General features: G+C 56.2%; 1 protein-coding gene across 2 annotated transcripts in view; it reads left to right on the forward strand.

Moving 5' to 3' along the window:
• The first annotated feature begins 3,064 nt into the window (after positions 1 to 3,064).
• CDH22 (cadherin 22) overlaps positions 3,065 to 26,145 on the forward strand; it is a 123,413-nt gene continuing 100,332 nt past the window's right edge. The window contains exon 1 of one of the 2 annotated variants that reach the window (XM_084886955.1): positions 3,065 to 3,386. The gene's annotated coding sequence lies outside the window, so the exon portion shown is untranslated. The remainder of the gene's footprint in view (positions 3,387 to 26,145) is intronic. The other variant, XM_084886954.1, reaches the window with a different exon arrangement.

Consider the following 26,145-nt stretch of genomic DNA (forward strand, 5'->3'; position numbering starts at 1 on the left):
CGTCTAACTCTCAAGGTGACCTGGAGCAGCCCTGCTATTCAAGCGGTCAGGCTATAGCAGGGGTTCTTCATGGAGGAATGTGTGTGTGGGGGGTGGTGGTGGTGGTGGTGGTGGTGGTGGTGGTGGTATGTGTGTGATTTTGCCTCTGCAGGGACACATGGCACTGTTTGGACACATTTTTGGTTGTCACAGCTGTGTATGTCTCTGTGTGTGTGTGTGTGTGTGTGTGTGTGTGTGTGTATGATCTAGTGGGTAGAGGCCAGGGATGCCACCATGAACTGTATAGGGCAGTGCCCCCCAAGCAAAGGATTGGCCCCAGATGCCCATAGTGCCACGGGGGAAAGCCTGGCTAGAGGAAGGGAAACACCCATGGGCCAGGTGACGCTCAAAGGAAGAACATGTCAGAGCATCAGAACGGAGCTGGACTCCCTCCAATGGAGGCGAAAGAGGGACAGAAGCCCCTTCTCCAGAACCATTCTAGCCAAGCCCCCTATCCTTCCTCACCCCACCCCCACCCCTGGAAGAGCAGGGTCTCCCTTACCTGTGCACCCACGCTGCTAACACAGAATTGTGCACAGGTCCAGGCCTCTAAGCTCCTGCAATGTCCCAGGCCCGGTACTTGCCCAGGGGCAGTATTGCACACGGGTTCCGTGTGCAGGCTCCGGCCGCAGCCTGCCTCCGTTTGAATCTCAGCCGTGCCACAAACTGCTCGTGTGACCTTGGGCAAGTTCATGGCCTGTGCCTCAGTTTCCCCATGTATACATATGTGTGAGTTGGTTACTATGAGGATCAAATGAAGTAATCCATGTAAGACACTGAACACATGGTTTGACACATGGCATGTGCTTGCTAAATGCTAATTATGGCTATTATCCTATCATTTTATCTGCACACCAACCCCGAGGGAAGTGGCTTGCCTGATGTCACAGAGCCCGCGTGGAGGCAACGCTGCCCTCAGCCCAGTTCCGCCCGGCGCTTCCCCTGTCACACCACACGGCCCCTGCTGCCCCTGCCACCCTGCCACAGAAGTCTCACTCACCTCTCCCAGACCAGAGGGCAAGGTCAGGCCCACTGGCCACGTACCAGCCTGACCCCACCTCCTGCCAGCTCTGTGATCTTGACATGTCAACCCTCCATGCCTCACTTTTTTTCCATTTGTAAAGAGGGGCTCACACCAGTGTCTGATTGCTGTGAGGACGTACATGGCATACAGCAGGTGCCCAATAATTGTGGGTTCTGAGCCTCACACAGTGCCTCGCACAGTGCCTCGCACAGCGCGGACACTCAGAGAAGGCTCCTTGGAGGAAGGGAGAATGAGAGACAATGATGGAAGTGAGTCTGAGAAGAGGAGATGTTGAGAGGGGAAAATCAAGGGATCTAAAGAGTCGCAGGGAGACGAGCAAAAGAGATATGTGTGTTGTTCATTCAACACACATTTATTGAACACCTACTGTGTGTATGCAGATGCGAGAGCAGCAGTGTCCCAGCCAGAACAGCCTGTGGACCACAAGCAGGTGTGACACCGAAGGTGCACAGCACACTTCCTGGCTGGAGGGAGAGGGCGGGGAGGAGGGAGAGCTGGAGCGATGGCCAGAGTGAGTCGGAGGGGAGGGAGAGAGCAGAAAGTGAGGACATGCATCTGGAAGGGCTGGCCTCCAAAAGCATGAAAGAGTGGAAGCTAAGAATAGAGAGGGGAGGGGAGGAGAGAGGCCGGGAGGAGGAGGACCTGGATACAAATGCAGGGCTGGGAGAGATCAATGAAGGGGAATAAACCCAGAGAAGGACTGAGGGGAGGGAACAGGCTGGCACATGGAGAATGAATCTCAAAATAAATATAAGAGTGATGGAGTTTGGTGGGAGGGCCAGAGGGGCACCCAGCAGGAGAGGAGAGTGTAATCATCCAGGAGAAAGAGAGAAGGACTGGGTGTGGGAACGCAGAGGGAAGTTAGGGGCTGAGGAGGAGCAGGATGGGGTGAGGTAGGGGCTGGGTCCCTGAGAAATCCCAGGAGTCCTGGGCCTGCTCCCTCTTTGCTGTGAACGGCAGCGCTGACCAGGCTTCGCCTTGTGTCGGGTCAGTCCCAGCAGAGCAGGCCGGAGGGACACGACAGTCCTGTCTCCTCTGCTACTTCACCCACCTCCCCGCAGCCCTTGGGGGGCTCCTAAGGGGACTTCCACCCCAAGACAAAGGGTTGGTCTGTGGAAGTCACAAGTCCTAGCCCACCAGCAAAAACTTCGCACAGGAGTCAAGGATCTTCTCCATTAGGCCTCGTCCTAAAGACTGAAGAGGAAGCCATGTGGCCAAGAGAAAGAAACTGGGCCCCTCGGGAAAGACCCCAGGCATCTGGTTGGCTGGGTTTTAAAGGGAATGGAAAACCAGCTGGAAGGTGTTTCTGGGAAGTGGGGAGGGAGGGAAGGACCCTAGTGGGAGGCTCTGTGGGCCGAGGCGGCACTGGGTTTGGGATGGGGCTGTTGTGCCTGCTTACTTTGCTGGCTGCAGGGATGTCCAGAATGACTCCCCCATTCCCCCCACATGAAAAGCCTACACGGTTCTTTTTGGGGGACACCTAATCTGGAAACTCTCTAGAGACCTGCGGTCCTCTTGCGCCCCCCCCCCCCCCTACCTTCCTTCCCTCCCCTCGCAGTGATTGCTTCTGACACCGGGGGTTTGTACAGAGGCCTTTCTGCGCAGCCCCTGGAGAAGCCCGCCCCCACCCTCTCCTGTGTCCCCCTCTCCTAAAGCCAGGTTCCCATGGTGGTGAGGGGGGCGGGGGTAGGGGACCTTAGACGCAGTAAATCCATGCGGCGAAGGGTCTGGAGTCTCCTGGGAAGCTGCCAAGCAGGGAGGGAGCCGGTCCCCCTCCTGGAGGCGCTCCCTTTGTGAGGGTCTGGGGTTGCAGGAAGGAGGGGCACCCCGCCGCGCTGGGTTTCCTGGGACTGGGCCGCTGGTGGGACCCAGAGGCGGACTCCCTCCCGCGGGGGAGGAGCGGGGCCGGGGTGCCCGGCTGCGGCGGCGTCCTGGGGCCCAGCGGCCGCCTGTGGCTGCGCGGCGCCCGTGCCCGGCGGGCGCTGCATTCTCCGAGTCTCCACCAGAGGCTGCGGAGGAGGAAGGAAGGGATCCGTCCCTCGCACGCTCCCCCCCAGCCAGACACGCACCCTCCCCGCTCCGCTCGCTCGCTCCCCGCTCTCTCTCTCGCGCTCGCTCTCTCGCTCACACACGCGCGCACCCGCCGCCGCGGCTCCCGCTCTCGCGCCCGCTCTCCCTCCGGCTCCTCCGGGCGCCGCCGGCTCCGGACTCGCCCGCCCGCCCGCCCGCCGGCGCCGGGGGCCCCCGCCCCGCGCAGCGCCCCGAGGCCACAGGACCGGGGAGCCCCAGGCCGCTCCCCGAGGTAAGCGCGCCGGGGGCCGCGGGAGGGGCGGCCGGATCGCCGCGAGGGGAGGCTGCCCGGCCGGAGGGAGCCCCCTGGCCCGCGGAGCGGCGGGGCGGGCGGCGCGGGGGGCGAGCCTCCGGCCGCAGGGGGAGCCGGGGTGCCCGCGCCCGGCCCCGTGCGCCCCTTCCCCTCGGCGGGGCGGGCGGGGAGGGAGTTCCCCACGTCCAAACTTTCCCCGGCGCGGAGCCCAGCCGCCTCCCGGCCCGGAGCCCGCCCCCCCCCCGGCCCCCCCCCCTTCCCGCCCGCCCGCCCGCGCCCCGGAGCCTCCGGGACCCCCGCGGGCCGAGGGGAAAGCACGGGGGGCCAAGCCCACGCGCCGAACGGGGCTGGGAAGGGGCGCACGGCTCCGACTCGGGCCGGGACCCGGCGTTCCGGGCGCCCCCGCTCCGTGCCGCCCGGGCCCGCGGCGGCCCCTCCCAGAGGCGGGGTCCCGGCCGGGAAACACCGCGGCGCGGGCGTGTGCGCGCGTGTGTGTGCGAGGTCGTGCGGTCCGGGGACACCCGAGGCCGGCACGCGCGGCTGCGGCCCCTCGGGGGCAGCGGGGAGCCGGCCTACGAGGACCCTGCTGCCCGCGGGCCGTCCGGTGGGCCGGTGGACGGGCGGCCGGCGAGGGGCAGCGCCGCCCGCTCCCAGCCCCGGGCTCCGGGAGCTCTGCCCTCCGCCGAAGGATCGGGCCCGACGGCGGCCGCCCGTCCAAAGGCAGCGCCGCCTGGGACCTGCTCTCCGGGGCCGGACGCCGAGGTCGGGGGCATGGGTGTGTGGGCGCGCTGAGTGCGGGGCGCCGCCCGGGGGGCGCTGTCCGGACCCGTCTCTCCTGCGCACTGGCCTGGACTTCCCCTCTCCCCTTCTCTGGCCCGAAGACACCTCCACTTACCCCCTCTCCACCCTCCCCCTCCCTGGCGGGCTAAGACCTGAGTTCCTGGAGGTCTCCCCGAGCCGCAGGGGCACCCCCTGGTGGCGGGTACAGGAGCGCCGCCTGAAGCCCTCGAAGGCTTCGACCCTCCCGCTTCTGGGAACCCTGGTCTGAGTCTGACTCCAGCCCTCTCCGTCCAGGTGCCCGGACTGGCTAAGGTGCCCACAGCAAGCCTTTGGCTCGCTGCCAGCCCTCCGTGGGCCCCTCCAGCTGGATTCCAACCTTCCTCCCACACTAGTCTGCCCACCACCCTCTCCCCTATCTCAGCATCACCATTGCCTCCCTAACCATCATGCCCTCTGTCCCTCTTTAGTTTCCCCTGTATTCGTCCCTCAGTGATCACTCTGTCACCCTTAACTACCCCAGTTCCACAGCCCCCTCTGAATGTGGCCTCCTTTGGTCTTTGCCATCTCCTCCTCCGCTCTCCCATCCTGCCTGCCTCGGTTTCTTTCTGTGGCAGTTGCCTCTCCCCGACCCGTTCCCTGCCCCAGCTACTTCTCCCCTCCACCTCACCGGTCTCTCTTCCTTCCCCAGAGCCTGGGGCGCTCCTCTCCCATCCCTCTGAAAGGAAAGGCCGCTGGACGTTGAAACACGGCTTCCTGGGGCCGTCTGCCTGCCCTTCTGGGCCAGGCGTTTTGCAAAGCCAGCCACGGCTCTCTCAGCCAAGGGACAGCTGCCCCTCCTGAGTGGCCCTCTGGAGATGAGGCACCTCCTCCCCCATCCCTGACTGCGAGGCCATTAGCAGCCACCTGGGCTGGGCTGACGCTGGGCAGGGACCCCAGGAGGGCCAGTCTCCTCCAGAGTTAGCAAAGTTTGAAGCAGCCAGTTGTTTACCACATGGGCTGCAGGAGTCGGCCAATTAAATCTCTCCTCTCTCTGTCTTTGTTTTTTTTCCCTTCCCCTTTTTCTTCCATCAGGAAGCTCCACTCGGAAATGCAGCCTCAGGTATTCCGAGAGAGGATGGTTCCTGTTTATATAACTCGGGCAGCAGCCAGCACAGCTCAGCCTGGGAAGGGGTGGGCACCAAGGATGGAGTCAGGAGCCTCGGGGAGGAGAGGAGACCCTCAGGAGGAGGCTCGGCTGGGGTCTCAGGCCTGGGGTCTCTCCCGTCCTGCCCCAGAGCTAACTCAAGGTGGACAGGAAGGGGACTCGACCCGTGTCAGGCTGAGAGGAGACCCAGGCCTCGGGCCAGCCTCAGGGAGGGAAGCTTCATGTCCCCATTGCGGGTGGCCGTACCCTCACCCCCCTGAATTCCTCAGAGTGCCCTTAAGATGGAGCTCTTGGCTAGAGGCCTCTGCCTCCTGGAACCTTGTGTTTTGGTACAGGCCTCTCTAGAGAAAGCCTCCGTTTCCCCCCACACACCCCCACCCCCATCATCAGGAAAGGCTCTGACCACAACTTCTTCATCAGAACAATGGGCATACCAGGATTTCGACCTTTCTCCCGTGGCAGAAGCAAGGACTAACAAGAAACCTGAGTCTGAGGAAGCGTCTGTGTATCTACCTGAGGGGACACTTTCTCTTTGAGGATGAGGCAGAGGGGCTGCAGGGGGGCAGGTGGACAGGCATGGGGCTGGAGGCAGGGCTGGCGTGTCCAGTTGGGCAGGGTATTGGCTGTCCAGGAGCGCTCAGGGCAGAAGGAACGCAGGGGCTGGGATCCACTGAAGCTCCACGCAACTAATCAGATGCCCTGAAGCAGCCTATGTCCTCCCAGAGGCGGTTTTTCTAATTGGCCAAAAAAGTTCCTTATGCTTCCAGCCACGGGCCTGTGGGGGTGCATGTCCCCAGAGGGGGATGGCTTTCCTTCATTCCCACAGAGGTGAGTTCTACACGCTGCTCGCGCCTTAGCCCAGTTCTCTCACAGCGGGGACACGCCTCCCGGAATAGGCAAGTCTGGGTCTGAACGCACCGGGTCCAGGGACCGGAAGGAATACCCTTCCCCCTCTCCATTTCCTCTGTGCCCCCATCCGCTGGCCGCTTCCCGTGGTGCCACTAGGATTAGGCTGAAAACTTCCTGCTTCCTCATCGGCCACCCGCCTGCCACCGCCTCCCTCCTTTGTGTACGATGAATAACTGGCTGAGAGCATGGGCATTAGGGTTTGTGACTTGAAGGCTGTGTGACTTTGGGCAAGTTACACTGTCTCTCTGAGCCTCAGTTTCCTCCTCTGTGAAATGGGATGTGCGTGAGCATGTGTGGTGCTGAGCACAGTGCCTGGCACACCGGACTCTCCAGAGGGTATCTCCACAGCATGGTTATGGTTATTACCCCTCTACTTGCCTCCTTTGGGCGCTGTTCCTGTTTGGTTTTGCTGCCTGCACCCCCGGCAGGAGAGCGGGGTTGAGTCAGGACCACCAGAATCTGTCTGTGACCTCAGGCCTTTTCAAGGGACTTCCCAGTTCCTGCACGCAGCTGGGGAGTGAGAGCACGTTCTAGAATCCCAGATTCATGTCATCTTCGACTCTTCCTCTAGTCCCCTCCCAGCCACCCCACGATCCCTCCTCTGCTTAGACCTCACCGGCTTTGCCAAAAGCCTGTGGCGGCCTCCTCCCTGGCCTCCCAGCCTCTGGTCCCCTCCCCTCCACAATCCTGCTGCAGCCAGAGCCATCGTTCTCTGACGCAGGTGGGATCATGTCACTTGCTTGATTAAAACCCTTCCATGGCTCCCCATCGCCTACTGAATTAAGTCCGGACTCCGCAACCGTGACATTCAAGGTCCTTGTAATCCGTCTGCGTCCTCCTTTATCGCCCACCGTGCCTCCAGCCCGACTCCCGCCTTCAGCCACCCCTGCCTTCCACCTGAACGTCCTTTCCCCGGAGATCTCTCAGTGCCCTGAAGACCCGGCCCAAGGAGTCCCTGCTCTGTGCACCCACGCTCCCGTCTGCCTGACCGTCCATTCGTTTTCCGGTTTAGAGTATAGATTTACACGGGCGTATTAAGTGTTTACTAGGTGCTAAGCATGGTGCTAAATGAGCAGGCAGCATCCCAGCCGACAGGAGCCCGGTGTTCCTGGGAAGGAGACAATTGAGCAATTCATAAGCCGCGAAAGCACGCGTGCGAGCGGAGGGCCCAGCAGAGGCTGCCTGGAGGAAGTGCTGCAGGTGGAGTGGCAACTGTCTCAGGGGTGAAGTGGGTGAGGAGGATGGCAGCAGGGAAGGAGGCTCCAGGCCAAGGGGTTTGCAGGACCACGGCCCCGAGGTGAGGGCAGGTATTAGAGGAACCTCAGGTTTAGTTGGCTGAAGTGGGGCCCATAGAGCCTGGGGTGCGGGTTGGGAGTTACCGGAAACCAGGCCAGCAAGATGGGTGGACACCGGGTCCTTGGAGTCTTGGAGGCTACAGGAGGAGCTTGGACTTCATCCTGAGAGCAGTGGGAGCCACCGGAGGGCTTTAGGCAGGGGAGAGGCATGGCATGGTTTGCCTGTAGACTCTTCACCCTGCTGCTGGGTGGAGGATGGATGGGTGGGGAAGATGGGGCCCAGCTCCTCTGGGGGCCAAGAGGAGGCCTGTGAGGGTTGGAATAGAATGGGCAGAGCTGGGAGATCCTGTGGGTGTGAGGATTGTGGCGGGGGGGGGGGGGGGGAGGTCTCTGTTTCTGACTTGGGAGGCTGTGTGGGCGGTTTGAGGAGCGGGGCTTTTGAGGGGAGGTGGAGACCAGCTGCGCACAGAGGGCATGCAAGATGCTGGTGGGACACGCCGTGGGGCTTTAGGCAGGGGAGAGGCATGGCGTGCAGCAGAGCTGGGCCCACCCTGAGAGCTCTAGGCCAGAAACAGATCGTGGGAGTGACAGGATGGATGAGATCACCCAGGATAATTCTAGGGAATGAAGAGAACCGGCGAGTTTCAAGGACAGGTGCATCCCAGGAAGCCTCCTCTGGCCCATTCAGGCACACGTGACTGTCTACTCAGCCTGTAGTAATTAGTTTAGGTTTTTTTTGTTTTTTTCCTTTTTTACTGCCTGCCTTTTATCACCCACCAGATCCATGGTTCTCAATGAGAGGCAGTTTTGCCCCCTAGGAGACATCTGCGAAGTCTAGAGACGTTTCCATTGTCACGACTGGGTGGGAAGCTGCTGCTGGCATCTAGTGGGTAGAGGCCAGGGATGTTGGTAAACCTACAGGGCACAGGACAGTCCCACAGCAGAGAATTACGCAGCCCAAAATGTTGATTGTGTGGAGGTTGAGAAACCCAGTCCTGGGTGAGAAGACCCTGAAGGCAGGCCTTGGGTTTTGTTGTGTTTTTGGTCTTTTTCATTTTGGCCTCCCCACAAAGCAAGTACTTGTTGAATTAAATGTGGGCTGGAGGAGGGGACTTCAGACATTGAAGCCTTTAATACCAAAGGCCCCGCCCTCCCCAGTGTTGCCCTGCCCCTCCCCAGCAGGCTGGACCAGCCGCATAGCCAGTGTAGGCCCATGAAGGGAGGGATGACCAGAAGGAGGGCTGGAGGGGCCCATGGAGAAAACCTGCTGAAAAGCTGCCAAACACCCAGGGGTTGAGGACACGTTGCTGCATGCAGTTCGCCCGCCTCATTTTTTCCCATGCCTGTTAACTTCTGTCACTTCTTTATCACCCAAGTAAATATGTTATTTTTTTTTTTAAAAAAATAGGCAAGTTACAGATAAACAAAATGAGAAATGCGACAACCTACTGATTAAGAGTGTGGGCTCAGGAGTCAGAGAGAGCGAGCGAGTGGAAATCCCGGCTCTGCCACTTAGGAGGCTGGTGCGCCTCTGTTTTCTCATCTGTCAAATGGTTTTCATGGACCCACCTTGTAGGATCATGGGAAAGAGTAAATGAGGTTAGAGAGACACACGGCTGAGCGTAGGTGTGTAAATGAGGTGAGCACGGGGCTCGTAGGAAGTGTTCAATCCAGAATGACTACATATGTGTATATGTGTGTAAATTTATATTCATGCATATATATGTGTCTTTTTATATATGAGAGCATTTTTAATTAGCCATAATCCCACCTCCACTTGGCTACCACTTCGGTGCATATCCTTCCTGACATATACAGCTTTTTAAAAAAATAAAAATGGCATCTTGCTTTATATATATGCCTTTGTAACCTGTTTCTTTTCACTCGATAATATATTGTGAATGTCTCGCCATTTCAATAAATATACATCTACATCATCATTTTTTAAGAGCTGCATGCTTCTCCATTGTGTGGCTGGGCCGTAATTTATTTCACCAGCCCCCTCGGTCGGACAGTTGGGCTGTTTCCAATCCTCTGCGATTACAAACAATTCTGTGATGAACATCCTTGTACACACATCTCCACGCTCTTGTCCGATGATTTCCTCGGGGACCACTTGGACATTTTTTGGCAGGAGGCATGTGACCCTGACCAGATTCCTCAAGTAGAAGCCTTTGAGCCGAGGGAGGAGGAGGATTGGGGGGAGGGGAATCCCTGGAGGAGGGAGAGGGTGCTGAATGGCAGAGAATTGTTTTGGCTCCTGGAAAGCAGGTTCTGATGCTAAGAGTGGACTTCCCTGAAATCGAAAAAGGGGAAGGCCCCACCTCGTCTTTCTGTTGTCGTTGTGGTGCGTGCAAAGTAGGGACCCAGGGATGGGGATTCTGCGTGCGTGATGGGCAGAGTGACAGACACCAGGCAGGCGGGAGACACGAGGTGGATGGGCCCAGGCAGACTGATGGATGGGTAGCAGAGGCAGATGGATCCAGGTCAGTGGGCAGACAAGATGATGGGCAGTGATGAGCCCGACAGATTCAGGTGACCAGATAGACGTGGGACAGCTGCACAGTGGGGCCCGCAGGAACCTGGGGCTAAGATGCCGTAATCACAGACTACAGGGAGTTTCTGGGACATGCAGCCAGGCCCCGGGGCCAAGAGGCTCTGAGCTTCTGTCTTCTATCACGGAGCAGCTGTGTGGAGGATTATGCATTTTAGAGCTGAAAGGGCCTTTGGGGGTTGATGGGCCCAGCCATCAATAGAAGCGTTTATATATATAGCTACGTAGATTGATGGGGAACAGAGGCCCGGGGGAAGAAGGGAACTCGCCCAGGACACTATAGTGTCTCAGCAGCACACTGAGTCCTTTGCCCCTATTTTAGTCTCTTTTCATTTCCATTTTTTCCCAAGAAGCCTCTCACCTGGGCTTGAGGGGAAGGGGACAGGGTTGGGAGATTACAGCACCGGAGGGGCGGGGCGCTGGGCAATCTGGAAGAGGCCTGACATGAATTTCTCTGCATACCTCCCTCTGGTTTTATTTATACCACACTATCGAGTACTGCACAGACCCATGGACAAAACTGCCACTACCTTGCGGAGTGATCCAAGGTAGGTTGCCAAACCCCGTGCCTCAGTTGCCTCATCTGTACCTATCTAATAGGTTTGTTAAATGTGTTACTTCTTTTAAATAATTTAATCATTTTATGATTAAATTATTTAAAAGAAGTAGCACATTTAGAACAGTACCTGGCCCGTCGCCACACTCTATAACTATTGTCATTACACTATTTTACCCTGAATGTGTCCTTTGAATTCTGTACGGGTGTGTGCATGCTCGCTCACACCTACGTAGCAAGCTGTCCCTTTGAAGACAGAGATCGTGTCTTTCTAATTTCCTCCCTCTTCCGCCATCAGGGCCCTCTAGCCAGTAGGGCACATAGTAGGTGCTCAATAAATGTGCCTTGATGAAGTGGCTCGCTTGATTACATCTGGTTGAGGGGTTAGGGTAAGTTGCACTGGGGAGGTGGCATTTGAGCTGTGCTGATGTCTACAATGGCATTGTCACGGCTGGAGGTGAGGGGGCATTCCAGGTAGTAGAGATAGCATGGCCAGAAGGGGAGAAGCTAGTGTCTGGTTTGACCACAGCACAGAATAAATGAAGGGAAGGAATGAGAGGCCCAGAAAGGGGAGGGTCAGCTGAATTCAGAAGTGTGGGACTCCATGCTGAGGAACGCAGGCAATAGGGAGCCATGGAAGGTTGCTGACTAGAGTGGAGCTTTAGGAAGATCATGCTGGTGGAACTCTTTTAGGATTGACTTGAAGGAAGGAGAAAGGAACAGTGAGCAGGGGCAGCTGAAATCATCCAGGAGGTAAGTAGAGAATAGAGGCCAGAGGGAAAGGGCACCAAGGAGACAGAAGCAAGAGGACTCAAGCTTGAGGGAGATGAGGAAGAGGGAGGAGTGAAATATGACCAGGTGTTAAGCCTGGATGTCTAGGACAACTTGGGTGCCATTAGCCAAGTTAGAGGACTCTACACTTGGGAAATGTAGGAAAAAGTTGAGGTGCTAGTTGAGATTATTCATCCATCCAACATCCTATCTATTGTAAACCATCCATCCATCATCCAATCCATTCAGCCAACATTTATCCATCATCCAATCCATCCTCCTCCTCCTCATCCACCTTCATTTAAACATATATCTACCCACAGTCCACCTCTCCTTCGCCCACCTCCACCCCTCCATCCATTCACCTGTCAGCCACTACCATGTACCACTGCCTTTCTTTCCGTTTTCTTGCTGCCCATCTGCCCACTCTCATTCATGCATGAAGCCACCAACTTAATATCCATCCAGGATACATTTCTTGTGAGCCTACAGTGTTTGAGATTCTGGTGAGATCTTGCCGCAAGCATTTGGAGATGCCTGATAATAAATATAGTCATTTGAAAAGCCAGTGTGGGGACCAGAATTATTTTTACCTAGAAGGAGACATTTGAGAGGAGACTGTATGTCTCTAAAGCTATGACAGAAGCCCTGATGGAAGGTGGCCTGCGGATCTGCCTGTTCTATTCCCAGGACAGAACAAGGAAATTGGCTGCAATGGCAGCTGGAGGATTGAGGTTAGCTTGGAGGGAGGACTCCCTTACTGATCATCTCTGGTGGCTGACGTGCCTACCTGATCATGTGTTTGGGCTGTAGTGGGATACAAAATCTATAGGGGTGGTTTAGCGGGAATGGATGTAGACTGGGGCCTTCATGAGGTAGTTAGTGGAGGACTTGAGGCTTAGTCTTGAAGGAATGTGGGGGTGGGTGAGTGGAGGAGCAGAGGGACCTCTCGGGGAACAGGTCTGTGTGGGCAAAGGAGACAAGCCTATGGCTAGAATGAGCCAGGCTAAAATAGGGCTCCCAGGTGATGGGCTGGGAAGAAATAGCCTTAGGAGGGGGCCCCTCCATTCTCCTCACTGAGCTCCCATCCCTTCAGAAGCCAGCATGGCTCTCTGAGCCGATCTCTTTCACAGCCTTGGTCTCCTCACTGAACCCACGTTCTCTCCTCTGAGCCTTTGTGCCCTCAAGCCCCCCACGCACATCACAAATGCCAGGCGCCCAGCTGAGCCCCTGCCACACTCCCACTCCCTCCCAGAGCCCACACCTCTCCCCTGGGCCCCTCTCCTGTGGGCCTCTTTTCTCCTGGTGGGGAGCCTCCATTCCCCAGAATCCCCAACAGAGCTCTTGCTCCCCTTTACAAGAGCCCTGGGCCCCTGCAGAGCCCCTAGCTCCCCTCTTCCCCCTACTCCTCCAAGCTCCTCTCAGAGCACCCAGCCTGTCCCCTTTCTGGGAAGCACTTCCCTTCCAGAGCCTCTGCTCCCACAGAGGCTGCCTCTTCCCTGAGCCCTCATCTCCCTGCGCCCTGTTCCCTCACGGAGCCCTCCTCCCTCCTGAGTGCCCCAGACCTCTCACAGAACCTCATGCCGCCTGCTCCCAGGGACCAGACCTTGCTGTCCCCCAAGTGCTGCCAGCCAGCAGGCCGTGGCTCCAGCTCTAAAGCCATCCCTGTGTCTCTACATCAGCCCATTCGTCCCCCAAGACTCTCCTGGCAGCCTGGGGGGCCCTTGGGATGAGCAGATGCATAGGCCCCCCAGTGGGCTAGACTCGGGGGTGGAGACCAGCAGCTTTGGCAGCTCCGTGCCCCTTGTGGGCTGGGAGAAGCTGGAGACTCGCCGCTTCTGGGTTAGGAAAACAATCACAAATTAGAGAGAACGCTTCGGGAAATTGCTCTGCTGTGTGAGAGGGAGGCCGCCTCCGGAGGGAAGGAAAGGTGCTCCTGAGCCAGCAATCGCTCCCCGTGGCCTCACCCATCCACTCTAAACCATCTGCTTGGCATTCGAGGCCCCATCATCCGACATGGTCACCCGCCGAGCCCTGACACACCTGCTCCCACTCAGCCGTTGCTCTCAGGGTCTTTCCTGCCTGCCGAGATTGGCTCAGCTGGGCTGCGCTCTTCCGTCCTTTAGGTCTGAGAGCCCCCTTTCAGCCCTTCAGGGGCCACTGTTACCTGTCTGGTCCCTTTGGAGGTCCCTCCAGGACAGGAACCACCTCTTACACCAATGACGGACAGATCTGGGCACCATATTGGCTGGGTGGCCTTGGGCAGATCCCTTTGACTTTCTGAGCCTGTTTCTTCATCTGAGTTGTTTGTGGGAACAAGTGAGGTCACGGGCTCACAGTGTCCTGCTCAGAGTAGGCATGAAATTTATGAAGTCGTGCCCCCCCCCCCCCCCCACACACACACACACATAAAGAGGCCCAATGAGCTTCAGGGCTGCTGATGCGAGAAGATGCAGCGATAAAAGTTGTGTTTTTATGAGTCTTTGGGCCATGAGGCAAGATTCAAGCCAGACCACCTCCTGTCAGCCCAGAGCTTGGACTCTCCAGCCAGACTGCCTGGGTTCAAGTGCCTGTGCTGCCCCTCCCTTGTCTGACTTCACGCAAGTTGCTTAACCACTTCAGTTTCCTAATCTATAAAATGGGATAATCATCACAGTACCCGCTTCACCAGATTGTGGTGACTATTACACAAACTAATATTTAGGAACTGCTTTAGCACAGTGCCTGGCAACTAGTGAACCCCATATAAGGATTTGTCAAATAAACTTGATGAGATATTTGGGTCACAAGAGTGGACAGCAGGGGAGCTCAAGCAAGATAAGAAAGGGGCTTTCAGATTTGGAATTTCACAGCACTGGAGTCCAGCTAGCTGCCCGTCAAATTGCCCTCATTTTGAATAAGGAGAGCATGGAATGTTGTCAAAGAAAAAAAAATGCTTTTTTTCTGGAGGCCACTAGGGTGCCTCGTTTGGAGAGGGAGGGGCCCGGCGGCGAGGCTGCACGCAGAGGCAGCTTCTGCAGAGAGCAGCAGGGGAAAGGGCCCAGGGTTCGCAGGGGCAACTTCAAGTCCCCACAGTTCTCACCTGCCCCTTCTCTGCCCCAGCAGAGCTCCCGCCATTAACTGTTCTCTCCCTGTCACTGAAAGGTGAGGCTGATTGCCGAAAGGAGACCAAGCCTCCTCTTTGTCGGGGGGTCTCAGAGTATGCCTCCCACAGTCTGGCAGAGCAGGGAGAGAGAGAGAGAGAGAGAGAGAGAGAGAGAGAGAGTGTGTGTGTGTGTGTGTGTGTGTGTCCTGGAACCTCCTCCTCAGCTGCAGCAGAACCTGGAACTAGCCCTGGTCCTGCGTGTCTGCTCTGTGTCCACCACGTTGTCAGGAGGGTACAATGGAATGAACACGGTCCCTGCCATTGAGGAATCTGGGAGAAGTAGCCAATTCCTGGAGTCCCTCTTCTCCTTCGGCCTCAGTTTCCTCGTTTGTCCTCTTCCTTTCTGCCAGGTGATCCTTCCACCTGCACTTCCTTTCCCTTCTCCTCCCAAGGCCCCTCTCCAAGCAGAGGATGGGAGGGGCCCCACGGAGGAGGGAGAGTTTGTACAAACTGGGGGCATGACTGGAACTTCTGATTGGCTGGTCAGACCCATTCTTTTCCCTGGTTGCCATAGCAGCCATTTCCTGGAGTTGTCAGTGATGAAACTCATAACATTGTTTTCAAATAATCCGTGTAATTGAAACAACAATTGAGCTGTTAACTCGTCTCTCACATCCAGGCTAGGACAGATCCTCCTCCCCGAGCACCCAGCCCCAGGACCCTTCCCACCCTCTCTCTGAGCTCGGCTCCAGCCCCTTCCTTGGGTTGGAGGGGGAAAGAGGAGGTGGCTTAATGATAGAATCCTGGAAACTCAGGCCCCTGGAGCCGAACCAGAACTTAGAAACCAGAGCCCCCTCCTTTTGCAACCGGAGGTGCCGAGAAGGAAGGGACTTCACTAGGGTGGCACAGCAAGGAGGCCGCTGAACTGGAACACGCCATTCTGTTTCCCCATAGAAGCTGGAGTTGATGTGTTGCCTTGTAGGGCTGACAGAAAACCATGCAGCTGCTCCCTCTAAGGACTTGATCCTGTATGAGTCCTTACCCACCCAGTTTACAGGTGAATAAACTGAGGCCCTGAGAGGTTACGTCTAACACTAGTGTTCTTATAACTGCTCTGAAAATACCTGTTGAACGGATGGATCCCAAAGAGCAGAGACCGCCTTTTTCTCTCTTCACTCCGCCTTTTCTCCCACCAGGAACTGAGGCCTGTTTTTTTCAGAGTTCTTCCTGGAAGAGGGGATGAGGGCAATTCGGGGTCATGTGGCTAGAGAAAGAGGAGGAGGGATTCCTGGAGGAGATAAGAGAGGGAATGAATGCCAAAGTACTGATCCCCCTGACCCTCAGCTTGGGTCGGAGGCTGCCTAGTCAGAGGCATAAATGTGAACAATGCAGATCCCTGCCCAGTCCTCCTCCAGGGGTGGATTGAAAAATGAAAGAGGCAAGGCCCCTCCCACGACTACATGTCTCTGAGCACACGTGGAAATGCAGGTCTGCACAGACAGCTCCCTGGAGTGGCAGCTCCACGGAGGATAAAAGCATTCTGTAAAAACTGTCTGGTCGCTGTCCAAGGTACTCACTGGGTCCGCAGATTGTGTGGGTGGCAGGGACGGCAGGTGTTTGCTGGGATTGGGGGTGGGAGCAGTCCTTTTCATGTGAGACTGGGTGATGGTGGCAAGAGGTTGGCTTTCTTCCCTGGAGTCTAGAGTGCTGGAACCACTAAGGTCTTAGATTCTTGGCAATCATCTACTCTCCCTCATTCATTCATTCATTCTTATTCAACATTTATTGAGCGCCTACTTGATGCTAGGCACTGTGTGGGCCATGAGGGTATGAGCATTAGGGAGACCCGATCTCTATCTTCAAGGACCCTTTCAGTCTATAGGACTGAAACACACACACACACACACACACACACACACACACACACACCAGTGGCCATCAGTCTTGCAGAGGGTTAAAGGGCGGTCGATACTAAGGGAGCACAGAGAGGGAGTGATTGCCTGCCTGCAGGAATAAAGAAGGTATCCTGGAACAAATGGCTTGGGCTCAGTCTTGAAGGATGAATAGGAGTTCTCCAGGTGGTTAATGAGGGAGAATAACACTTCAGAGGGGACAGTGTAAGCAAAGACAGGGACGTCCTCATTGTTAGGGAGCAGTGAGAAGTTCTGTGTGGCTCCAGTGCCTTTGAGGAGACCAGGTCCTGGAGAGAAACTAACTTGCTTAAGGTGCCACCTTGAGTTGGGGCACCATTAAGACTGAAACACAAGATAATTTACTTTGTCAGAAAAGCAGAAAGATTTTTTAATCAGATTAAAAAACAAACAAAAAACAACGCACACACACACAAAGAGATTTCTTTCTAGTCCAAACTGCCCGTTTTTCAGATGGGAAAACAGAGGGCCAGAGATGATCAGTGCTGCGCCCGGGATGTGGCCGAGTGGGATGTGAAGTCCGGTCTGTCTGACATCAAAGCCTAACCTGTGCTCACGGCACCAGAGCTGGGAGCAGGGGGAGCTGGAGAGCAGAGGGCGCCGGCAAGGACAGGCTGCCCGGTGGAGCCATGAGGTGGGACAGGCAGCCCGGCCAGCTTCCTGTCACGTTGCTGGCACTCGGCACTCGCACAGGAGGAGCACGGCTCCGGCAGGAAGGCTCTTGGCTGCAGTGGACCTGAGTCCTGCTTGCAGTCCTGCCCCGATTCTCAGAGTGACCTTGGGCAAGACACACTCCTCTCCCGGCCTCCATTTCCACAACGATCGGTGTCATAGGGGCATCTTCCGTGCCTGTTCTCTGGGGCAGTTGTTCTTAATTGGGGGGTGGGGGTGACAATTTGGGCCCCTGAGGACACTTGGCAGTGTCCGGACACAGTTTGGATGGCCACCATTGGGAGACACGGGTGCCAGCGGCATTTAGTGGGAGAGGCCAGGGGTGCTGCTGACCATCTTACAGGGAGCAGAACAGGCCCACCGCAGTGCTACCCAGTCAGTGTCCATGGTGCCACGGAGGTGTCCATGGTGCAGCCTGGCGGTCTGCACGTGTGTGTGAAGATCAAGCGAGGGCTGTGCAGAGGTGGTCCCCGCGCGGGAACGCAGAGAAGCAGAGTGGCCTTGGTGTCAGGTGGACCGGCTGTGCTGAGAGGTACTTAACCTCTCTGGGCCTTGGCTGCTTCGTCACTGGAACAGGGCAGCAGTGCGAGCACCTATTCAGAGAGCGCTGAGAGGGTGTGATGAGATAGCGCACATGCAGGTGGAGAACAAGACAGCGCCACGGGGCATCCGGGGACCCCCACGGGTAGCCCCTCTGCTGCCTGGGAGCTGGGAGCCTGTACGCGCAGGCTCCGGAGCCAGCTCTGCCGTTCAGAGCTATTGGATCTCAGACAATGCACTTACCCTCTTTGTGCCTTAATTCCTCCTCTGTATTATAAACGGTGCTCACCGCACAGGGTTGGTGGGAAGATGTAAAATGAGTTAACAGACTTAAAGCATTAGAGTGGCATGGAAGAAGTGCTATGCAAACGTTGGCGACTACTGTTGCTATTATTGATTATTGTTATCGATTCTGTTTCGAACAAGGCACTCACACAAGTCGTCTTAGACACTGGCCTCTCCCGGTGCCATCTCTCTATAGCTCTCCGCCAGTCTTTCCCCCAACCTCATGCATTCCATCTCCGCCCTCACCCTCCTCCTCTCCCATGGAGTCTGCCAGGACCAGAGAGAGCACCGGAAGCTGAACTCATGGAGAGGGGACGTGTGGGCACCCACACCTCACTCTGTGACTCCGGCCCCATCACCCCAGCTCTCAGCCCGGAGCATTCATGTCCTAAGCCCTGGCCCACCTGCACTGGCCCTTGGGTAACCCTTCGGAGAATCACGGGTCAGCACTATTGGCATTGGGGCCCAGGTAATCCTTCGCTGGGGAGGGCTTTTCTGTGCATTACAACATGTTTACCAGCATCTCTGGCCTCTTCCCACTGGATACCGAGAGCTCCCCTCCTTCAGTTGCATCAACCAACAATGTGTCCAGACATTGCCAATGTCCCGTTTGGAACTGGGCTATACGATGTCCGTTTCTGTCGTATGGTGTCCCAGCGGAGAGGCTTTTAAAACCCAATGAATGCCCTCAGCTTGGCCCCCCTGATGCTCCCCTCCACTCCATCCCATTTTCTTACCCAGGTTCTGACCCATTCTCCAAACCAGTTGGCCACGAGCATCAGGCCCAACTGCCAACCTTTCAGCCCGAACCAGAAACCCCGAATCATACCCTTACATCCAAAATGCCGATCTCTTCCCCAAACTCAAGCTTTCATTCAGTCCTCATCCTAAATCCTTGACTTGTTTCCAAACTTCAGATTCATTAACCTCAAAGAGAATTCTAAATCCGAAGGTTAGCCTCAAAGGAAACCTGCACTTCCAGATCCTCCCAGCGCCAGCTCCCCATCCCCATCCCTGTCCCTTCTGGTCTGTGGAGATCCCCGGGCTCAGGCTTCCTGCCTCCTCCCCTCCAAGGCAGCTCCAGGCCCCCCGGGAGAGGCAGGAAGGGCCTGGAGGAGGCCACTCTGCTTCTCTCACCACCCGTTCCCTCACACCACCCCAGGCGGCCCATCTGGAAATTCTGTCATTTATTCCTTGTGGACTCAGACGTTTAATGAGCACACGGAGTGCGGGCTCTGTGTGGGACAGACACCAGGAAACCAGTTGAGAGTTGGACCCAGTTGCCACCTACCGTCTACTGGGGGAGACAGATACATTGACAAGTAGGCAAACACTTAACCACAATGATTTCAGCGTCATCCGAGAAACAGCCACTGAGCAGCCAATTATATGCCGAGCACAAAAGACAAGCCCCTACACACGGAGCTCCCCTTGAAGGCCAAGGAGGCAACACTAAGGAAGCGTATGATATATCAGACAGGGATGAGTCCATGGGGGAGCAGTGAGAGGGGAGGCAGGACTGGCGGAAGGAGGAGCTGTTCTCTCTCAGGTGGTCAGGGAAAGCCTTCCGGGCTCAGCCCTCCAAGGGAGGGGAGCGAGGGAGCCAGGCAGAGATCAGGGGCGAGAGGACCAGCAGATGCAAAGGCCCTGAGGTGGGAACATGCCTGTTGTATTTAAAGAGCCAGAAGCCAGCGTGGCTGGAAGGACTGGATGGGAAGGCTGGTAGGAAGAGGTCAGAGAAAGAATGAGAAGCTGGGTCATAGTGAATCTTATGAGCCGTTTTACTCTGAGTAAGACGAGGAGCTGAAGGAGTTTTGAGAGGAAGCGTGTTATGATCTGATTTATGTTTTAGCACCACCACTGAGAACGTTCTGTAGGGGGCAAAGGCAGAAGCCGGAGACGCGAGAGGAGGCTGCTGCAATAACCCAGTGAGATGACGGTGGCTCGGACCAGGTTGTTAATAACAAAGGTGGTGAGAATGGTCTGGATCTATTTTAAGTTAGAGCTGGCGTGATTTGCTGACGGATCTGACATGGCGTGTGAGATAGAGTGAAGTCAAGGATGATTCCAAGGCCTTTGGCAGAAGCAGTTGGGATAATGGAGCTGCCAGGTACTGAAATGGAGGAAGTGGGGAGAGGAGCCGTTTTAACTTTATTTTATCTCATTGTTACTGGTGTGTGTTGGGAGGGATGCAGAAGCCAGGAGTTCGGTTCTGGACATGATGAGACTGAAGTGCATTTCAGACATCCGGGTGGAGATGCCCGCAGGCCAGTGGATACGGCACCTGGGGCTGCAGGGAGGGAGCCGAGTGGGACCTACACACCGGCTGTAATCAGCAAGCGGATGGGCTTGCCCGTGGCCACCGAGTGAGTGAGTGAGTGTAGACAGAAAAGAGGAGTGACCTAGGACAAAGCTCTGGGACCCTCCAACATACAGGAGGAGCTGAGGTGGACACAGCAGAGGAGACTGAAGGAGCCACGGGGTCAGTGAAGTACGGGGTGCTGGGTGGGGGCACAGGATGTTCCCTTACTCCTGATTTTTTTTTTTTTCAGTTTATCATACCTTTTAATAAGTCATGAGTTAATACAGAGAAGAAGATGCAGAGAGGGGAGCGAGACCCAATCTGGGAGAGCCAAGGCAGGCTTCGTGGAGGTGACGTTGGAGCCTGGCTTTGAGTGCTCACTAAAGAGATGCCCCATCATACACGACCAGGAAGGGCGTTCCAGGGAGAGGGAACAGTACATACAAAGACTCAGAGCCCTGTGACCACGAGGGCACGCAGACTGAGTTCATGGTCCCAGACCCTCCAAATCTGCTCCTCCCCCTCTGTTCCCACGTCACCACCTTGGCACCCCCCTCAACAGGCCCCTCTTTCTCACCTCCCCAGAGCACTCCGCTGTGCCCTCAGGATTCTACCTCCTGCAAAGCTCTAGGGACAGCCCTCGCCTTCCACCCTCCTGCCCCCACCCAGGCCCAGGCCACAGGTACCACTCACCTGGACAACAGCCTCTTCTCCCACCTCCTGCTTCTCTCTCAGCCTCCCTGCGGGGGCCCTGGCACAACGGGGGATCTGTCTGCCTCACACATACAGCGGCCCGGGTGAGTTCAAATATAAAATAAGCTCCATGCCACTCCGCTGCTCCAGGAGCTCGCCACAGCTTCCCATCGCTTTCCAGACAAAATTAAAAATGTAACAAGGCCCACGGGGCCCTGCACGTGGCCCCCTGCCTGCTCCTCCAGCCTCAGTCCCCCTTCACCTCCACTTCTGACCACCAGCCTCCTGCTGCCCTGCGGGTTTCTCAGCTCCACAGCCCATCCAGCCTCGGGGCCTTTCCCAGTGCTGTTCCCTCCATGGGACATGCTCTTCCCTCCCCCTCCAATTCTGTTAGCGCCCACTCATCCCTCTGATCTGAGAAAACGGGACTTCCTCAGGGAACCCTTCCCAGAGGCACAGATTGGGCCAGCCCCCCCCCTCCCCCCCCCCGCCTCCCCCGTTTAAGACTCCCCTAGCTCCCCTGTTCCTTTTCTTGTGGTCATTATCGCAATCTTTAATGAAGTCATTAGTTAATGATAATAATAGCTATTGAGTACGTCATGATCAATAGTAAGTGAAATAAGCATATTATATGTGTTTTTATATATTTTTAGCCACTTAATTCCTTACACAACCCTATGAGATACAGACTATTCATATTCCCATTTTGCAGAGGAGGACACTGAGGCCCAGAAGAGGTTAGACCTTGCACCCAAGGTTGCACAAATAAAGAGCAAGCTGGGGATGTGGACCCGGGGCAGCCTGGTTCAGAACCCATACTCACCTGTCTTTTCCAGTTGATGCTAAACCCCATGGAACCAGGGAGGACGTCTGTCTGGTCCACAGCTTCATCCCCTGCATCATTCAGAAGGCTCAGTAAAGAATGAATGAATGAATGAATGAATGAATGGGAGGAGTTTGAGCAGTATAGGGTTGGTGGTGTGGGGGTGCAAGCACGGAGGCTGGAGCAATAGGATGAGACATGAAGGGCCCTAAATGGCAGCCAGATGAGTCCGGACTTGGCCCTGGGCCGCAGGAACCTCGGGGCCTTCTTGAGCAGAGGAGGGTGGAGCTCAGGGAACGCTCCGGCTGCTGGCTGCGGTGGAGGAGGGCCAGAGGTGGGCTCCCTCCCTGCCCGGCAGCCAGGCAAGACTGGCACCAGCCCCCGCCCACTTGGCCCCATTAGCATTCCACATGTGACTTGGGCTCCACAATTAGCACAAAGGTACAGTCATTCATTCTGACTGGTGGACTCCGGGGATCAGCCGGCCGGGGCTGGCTTCGCGGGGCTTCTGCTGGGAAGGCATGTCACAGCACAGCGGCCACCGAAATGAAAAGCTATTAATAATGATCCTGGAACTTCACTCCCATCAGCTGTTTGTTTAAAGGTGTTCCGTACTCGGAGCCGCCTGATTTATGTGGGCAATAATGTGCCCTGGTCGGTCTGCACTTTTTAAAGTAGCGCTAATGGGGTGAGACCAAGACCCCAGGGGATGCTGGGGAATAAGGCGTGAAAGCCAGACCTGGTCAGGCTCAGACCTCCACTCCTTTAAAAGGCCCCCGAGAGGGCAAAGGGGAGAGCAGGAAGAGCCGGGGGAGCTGGGTCCGGTCCCCGCAGCGCCGCTTGACCGGCTGAAGGATGTCTCTTTCCTCGTCTGCACTTTGAGCAGAAGGACACCTGCGTCACAGGGTTAATGGGAGCACCCGTGAGGAGTAAATGCTCGATAGGGTCTTAGTTTTCTTCCCTTCTCTTTTCTCAGTGGAGAGGCATCCCCACCACCTGCCCAGCCTGCTCCAAAAAGAAGCAGCCACTCCACTCCAATGTTATTGAGGATCTGCAGTTGTAGCTAACATTTACATTTTTGAAGGCCTCACAGCAACACAGTATTGGGCCCATTTTAGAGATGAGAAAACTGAGGCTTGGAGAGAGAGAGAGAGAGAAAGACAAATCTAAGGGGACCTAGCTCAAAGTCCACTACCCTGTGAGTTGCAAATGGGCAGAGATTGGGTCTATTTTGTCCACTACTGTAGACCCAGCACCTTGCTCCATACCTGGCACACGATAGGAGCACAATACAGGTTTGTTGAATTAAAAAAAAAAAGTGTCAGAACCTAGAGTCTTGACTTGGAGGCCCAATGCCCTTTTCACTGTGTAGTCCCAAGGGTAGACACAGTCAGAAGTTAGATACGTAAGCTAAGTGGGGACATTGGGTCAGATGACTCCAGGGAGGTGTCAATGGCACCTCTGACATCTTGGGTCAGATAATCCTCTGTTAGGGGCCATCCTGAGCACAGGAGGATGGTTAGTAGTGTCCCTGGCCTCCACACACCAGACGCCCACAGCCTCTCCCCAGGTGTGACCAGCAGAAAATGTCACATGTGCCGCTGGTCGGGAACCACTGCTCTGAGGGCTCTCTCCACATGCCGCACACATTCTGTTGTGGTCGGAGGTAGGGGGGATTCAAAACTTGAATGCATGACCTGGCCCATGACCCAAGGGGAAATGTCATATTGACATTTTCACAAAGTTCCATTTTCCTGCTTGGCCTATTAGAGAGCAGCTCTTGTCCTTGCCAGGGCCAATCACCTGGCAGCTTCTGCCGATGACACTGACACGGAAGGTCACTGGACATGCAAGGTTGGGCTTCCCAGAATGCACTGCAGCTAAAAGCAGGGACCACGGGGTCCCTACAGAGTTCAGAGGTGAGGGAGAGATCAGAGGCTCTTTGGGGTGAAGCCCAGGGCTGAGCTCCGGGGATGCTCCGGAGAATTTAAAGAGGAAAGAGGAAGCAAGAGGCAGGTGTGGGGTCGGTGCCACCGAAGCAGAGATGAGGAGGCAGGAGGGAGGGGGGATTGGCCTGTGCAGGCTCCAGAAGGACAAACACCAGGACAGCCTCCCATGTTCCCACCTGGGATGACCCCTTTCGGCAGGGGACACCGTTTCTTCTGGCTCCAAGCCATTCCCTTTAAGCCCCCTTCCCTCAGGGACTCGTGACACGGAGGCAGCTGGAGGGGCAGAAGTGGTGTATGTTCTGGAGTGAGGCACCATGGGCTCCAACGCATGCTGGCACTTATGGCCCTGTGGTCCTGGCCAGTCCCATGGCCAAGGGCAATGTTGAAGATAGTTTACCACCAGCACAGCACAGGCACTGATGGGTCACAAGAGACCACTCCTGAGAACAAGCAGTAGGGCTAACTGAGCCTGGAGCAGCCCGGCCACCGAGCCTTCGTCTCCACGTCTATAAAAGTGGCCACACTTGCCGAAACTGGTTTGGCTCAGTGGATAGAGCATCAGCCTGTGGACTGAAAGGTCCCAGGTTCGATTCCGGTTAAGGGCATGTACCTTGGTTGCGGGCACATCCCCAGTAGGGGGTGTGCAGGAGGCAGCTGATCGATGTTTCTCTCTCATTGAGGTTTCTAACTCTCTATCCCTCTCTCTTCCTTTCTGTAAAAAAAAAAAAAAAAAAAATCAATAAAATATATATTTTTTAAAAGTGGCCACACTCGCATCCACCCCATGGGGCGAGGGGGTGAAATGACAGTGAGGTACCCAACAGGCACCTTGCATACTGCAAGCAACCAACAAATGCTCTTTAACTTCCCCAGAGTACCCAGAAGGTGCTCAGTTCTGCATTCCCTGCCGTGGGCCCTGGACCTCAGAAAAGACCTCTCTCTTCCCAGACGTTGAAGAAAGTTGTCTAACAAGCGGCCTCCCTCTGGCCAGGCTGGAGGAGCACAGAGGCTGGTAGGGGTGCCCTGGACCCCGCGTGCATGGAGGAACTGCTCTGCAGAGGCCCCCGCCGAGGCTGCCCCCCATCCCGGGAGGACCTGGATCTGTCCCTCCGTCCTGGCTCGGCCAGGCCCCCTCTCGGTGTGTTTAGGCAGCTTGTCATCACAAAATCTATTTTCTTATCTCCTACCATATCTATTTTACTAATTCTTACTTAACAAGCTCCCCTGAAAATAAGAAAATCATTGGAACAATTTCCCTAAGTGTGAAAGATTAGTCTGAAATCGGCATCAAGGGGACTAATTGCCTCCATTCTCCCACCCTTCCGACGGACGTGTGTTAGCTGAGAGGATTCATTCGTCTGGGGCTCAGCGAAGTCGGTGGGCACCAGGCTGTGGTGGGTTCCCCACTCCGGCTTCCACTCACGGGGTGTGTGTGTGGGGGGGGGGGGAGGGATCCAATTCAGAGTCAGGGTGAGTGGGTCCCAGATTGTGCTGGTGTGAGCTTCCCTGCCTGACTCACAGAATGACTTTGGGGAAGTCACTTTGTCTCTGTGGGCCTCAGTTTCCTGGTCGGTAAAACGAGGGTGGTTTTTCTGAGTTCATGTGTACCGCGATGCCAGCTCCGGGGAGCCCAGGCACTGCACCGCTGACCCCACCAGCTCTTCACCGGCACAGTGGCCCCCAGGGCAGCTATTATCCTTAGCGCCGTGTACACAACAGGAAGCAGAGGATCGGACCGGTTAGGGGACATGCTTCCGTCACGCAGACAGCGAGTGCCCCAGCATGGCACTCCCTGTGAACACGGAGTCTGAAGACCTGGGCTCCAACCCCAACTCAAGCTCATGCCAGTGGTGTGACTAGAGGCACATCCCGGCACCTCTCTGAGCCTCAGTTTTCCCTTCTGTAAATTGGGGACAGTTACCAGGCTTCCTGCTATAGACGAGTGTGGGGAGGCCCGCAGGTTGGAATGCGCTCTGAACATGACTGAAGTGAGGTGGCAAAGCAAGGGTGGCAACGTTGAAGCTCAGGAGGACCCGGGGGAGGGGATGGCGGGGGGGGGGGGGGGGGGTGGCAGAGACTTGCACAGAGCATGCTCGGAGCCTGTGGAAGCAGGACAAGAACCCAGGTACCTGGACAATAGCTCCTCTGGACCTGGCTAGCTGGCCCCACTCCCGTCCTCAGCACGAGGGGCCTCTTTCCTGAACGAGGCTTTGGGAGGCATGGAGGCTTGTAACAAAGGAGCAAGTTGACAAATAGTGACGCCCAGAGCGAGGCCAGGATGAGGGGCTCTGGAGCCGGGGCTTGTGAACTCGGTGTGGGGGAGGGGCCGTCTCCTGGGGGAGAACTCATCGGGGGAGGCGGATAAGCTCCGAGAACATCCTCCATTTTCCATTTAACCACCCAGTATTGAATTATAAATAATTCATACACCTGCCAAACATTTGATTAA

Source organism: Pipistrellus hanaki (assembly GCF_964339955.1).
Source record: "Pipistrellus hanaki genome assembly, chromosome: 6".
In the NCBI taxonomy this organism is placed as follows: Eukaryota; Metazoa; Chordata; class Mammalia; order Chiroptera; family Vespertilionidae; genus Pipistrellus; species Pipistrellus hanaki.